The sequence below is a fragment of the Rhinopithecus bieti genome, unplaced genomic scaffold (genome assembly GCF_001698545.2).
Source record: "Rhinopithecus bieti isolate Rb0 unplaced genomic scaffold, ASM169854v2 scaffold_763, whole genome shotgun sequence".
NCBI lineage: Eukaryota > Metazoa > Chordata > Mammalia > Primates > Cercopithecidae > Rhinopithecus > Rhinopithecus bieti.
The window spans coordinates 1202958-1206826 of NW_016803270.1; positions in this window are offsets into that span (position 1 = coordinate 1202958).

The following is a 3869-nucleotide window of genomic DNA, read 5'->3' on the forward strand; positions in this document are numbered from 1 at the left end:
AAAGGGGATGGTGCAGGAAGAAGGTGATTTTTCCCTGAAACTATCCCATCTGAAGTTAACCACATCTTTCTGTAGTCTCCAATGGTCAGTTGCTTCTCTGCTTGCTGCTCAGCTGCTTGTATGCCCAATGCTCAACTGCTTATATGGCTCTGCCAGCTGAAGTCTTTTTACGGGCATAGGATAGGGGCAGGGAAGGTCAAAAAACGGGGTCAGCTGTTTTCATCTAGGGCAGCAGTTCCAGGCTTAAGAGTGGGGTTTAGCCGGGAGCCCAGTCATTCTGTATTACTGTCACATGGGGTGTTAGGTTTCAACATATGAAATGGGGCTGGGGGACACAAACATTCCGACCACCGCACCTTGGTCAATGTACCACCCTCATTTTAGTGAGTCGGTCCTTATTATTTAAAAGTTGAGGATGGTTCATTTGGGTGGAATGAGATCAATAATGCAATGTATTTTCAATGTGGTTAGAAAAGTGAAATGTTCAGCTTTTTGATATAAAAGGCTAGATGGTAAAATATTTGGGAGAACTTAATTCTTCTCCAGGGACCACTGCCGACATGGTATAAGACATCTGATTAGGCAGAGTGATTGGCAGGTTTGTCTGTACTGTAACATGGGAACCCTTGCTTCCAGTAAAATGAGCTACAGCAGTTTCTACAGCAGAGACGCCATTTTTCACCCTAGAAAATCGGTCTGTCCTTATGTCTAGAGCAACATTCTCTGGATTCCATACAACAATCATCCTCAAACTTTAGTGTGCAAATATATTTTCTGGAAAAGTTTCTACAAATCTAGATTCTGAGACTCCACCCACAGAGATTCTATTGAGGCAGTCCAGGTTTGAGTTCAGGAATTTGCATATTTTTTCAACTAATTTCCAGGTAAATCTAATACAAATTATCCCAGAAATGTTGCTAAAACTAAGCAAATGTGACTGTAGCTTGGAAAGTTTTTGGCAGAGATCTCCAGTCTTCTGTCTTTCTGATGAAGAACTAGAGCATTTATCCTGTGGTACATCTGATTTTGATCAGCGCTGCCTACCAGCAGGTCTGTTCAGATGAATTAACTACAAAATGTTCCCTCAGGTCACCTAAGCAAATTGATCTGCTAGATGGAGTTGTTTAGTACTTTGGAAAATGTCTGCCATAAACAGCAATTTCAGTTTAGCAGAAACGATATTAGGTTATCCTTTGTCCTCAATTCACTAAGCATAAAGATTTAGGCTCAGACCTGACAACACATCAGCTGGCTAGTTGATGATAGCCATGGATAGTTGTAGCTCCAGATGCTATGCTTGGAGCTTGCAGTCTGGCTGGTGGCATAGAAGATGCATATTTGAAAAAGACATAAGGGACATTTCAAAAAAATGTAAATGCAAAAGAGTGCATGTCCCACAAAACATACAGACAGATTTTGGTCTGAAACACTCCTTCTGACTTTCCTTCAGCAGAGACTCACATGGAAAGCCATAATGGAACAAAATGGCAGATCAAATCTGAGTTATTCTTGTTGGCACTACTGTGGCATGCATACAGTGATCCCCCCTTATCCGCAGGAGATACTTCCAAGACCCCCAGTGGAGGCCTGAAACCACAGAGTACCAAACCTACAAAGACTGTGCTTTTTTCTAAGCATACATACCTATGGCAAAGTTTAATTTATAAATTAGGCACAGTAAAAGATTAACAGTAATAACTAGTAATAAAATAAAACAATTATAACAATATACTGTAATAACAGTTAATGAATGTGGCCCCCCTGTCTCCCTCTCTCTAATTATCTTACTATACTGGACTCACCAATTTTTGGATGGTAGTTGACCATGAGTAACTGCAACTGTAGAAAGCAAAACCTTGAATAAGGGGGGACCACTGTACTTACTGTACATACCTAGACTAAATGTTCCCAGCAAATTTGAATGTGAAAACATCCAAAGTGATGCTAGCGTGTACTTCTATCATTAAATGTGTGTTTGTGAGATGGGGATAGGGGCCTCGCCTGTTCTTTCTGTGTATCACAAACAAGCCTTGCTTAATTCATGTTGAATATATCTTTTTTTCTGTAAACAGAGATTAGATTCTAAAGCTTGCTCGTTTTGTTGGTTTGAGTGGCATTATTAGTTTTAAAAGAGAACCAGTGAGTATAAAAAGTAGCCTGGTCAGTATGCATATACACCAAGTATCTAAGTCTCTTTCATGGAGATATATGAGATTCATATGGTTTTGTTTATTCTTCTGTATACGTTTATTGGAATCCTCTATTTCAGCATTCAAAAATGTTTTCTACATGACATGTTACACAGCAATCAACCCCAAACTTTTTTAAAAATCAAAGATGACTTGGTAAATTGTAATAAATTCTATTTTGCAGAATAAAATGGTTTGGCTGATTAGCTAGAAACTGCAGGTTTCTTATTTTTGCAATTTCTTGAAATGTTCCATTGCATTCAATCAACTGTAGAATCCCTTTAAGTATCAATCTTAGAATTATCTCTCAGGTCCTCCTTACTTCTCTGAATCTAGACTATTTTTTTTTAAAGCCTCCAAGAAAGGTAAGCTTGGATTATGTCATAAGTAAAGAAAGCCCCAGCTGTTGTACCAGAGAGGAGCTTTGAGTGGACAAGAATTGCCTCCTTCTGCCACATTCATCTTGTGGGTCTTTCTTCCATGATGCACACAACATCGCCACTGTGGGGAAAGGAACCCTTCACCATGGTAGGTCTTCCTCTCTCACGTTTTTCCAGGCCTCTACCAGCTCTGAACCCATCTCCTTGGCTGAACAGGCACTTACCATTCCCCAAACACTCCTGGGTGCTTCTTCACACTTCTAGCCATGGTTCATGACTCCCTTCACCTAAATATCCTCCTCCTTTTCACCTCACATGCTGACTTGTCATTCAAATATGGTGCAAAAGTCATGAATTTGACGAAGCTATCATCAAGCCTTCCCATGGTCTTTTTATCCTGGGTCTCACTCTGCCCAGACTGTCCCAGCACCTGTGACAGTTTGTACAGAGATGCTTCTCTTTTCTTGACATCCTGCTAGATCATAAGTCCCTTTAAAGAAAAGACGATTGGGGCCAGGCAGAGTGGCTCATGCCCATAATTCCAGCACTTTGGGAGGCTGAGGCTGGTGGATCCCCTTAGGTCAGGAATTTGAGACCAGCCTTGCCAACGTGGCAAAACCCCGTCTCTACTAAAAATACAAAAATTAGCTGGGCATGGTGGCAGGCGCCTGTAATCCCGGCTACTCAGGAGGCTGAGACGGGAATCACTTGAACCCTGGAGCCCAGCTCACTGCTGAGATGGCGCCATTGTACTCCAGCCTGGGCGACAAGAGTGAAACTCCATCTAAAAAACAAACAAACAAACAAACAAAAAGAAAAGACAATTGGAGTCACCTTTGTATCTCCAGCACCAAGCATTTTCCGGTGCTCAATAGATGAGGGCTACATATTTGATGAATACATGAATGAATGAATTGGAGGTGAGGTATGTGTGTGGAAGGTCATGTACATCTCCTGCAGACCAGAAGGAACAACATAATGCGATTTAATCATCTTGGATTATTTTTTATGAACATCGGTTGTGTACCAGGATAGAAAACTCTACTTTCAGTTACACTGTGTAGTGGCCTAGTGGGATTGCACAGGAGGCTCCTATTAAAGGTAGGCAAATTAAGGTGGGAAGACAGGACCATATCAAACTACTAGACATCTTTGCCACAGACCATAAAGCCAAGTGCCATACAGTACTTCCTATGGTTTTTCTATATTTTGAATTTCTGTACTGTTGTGTTTTGCACATAGTAAATGCTTAGTACATATTGTTGTAGGACAAATGAGTAAATAAATGAATAAGTAAAAA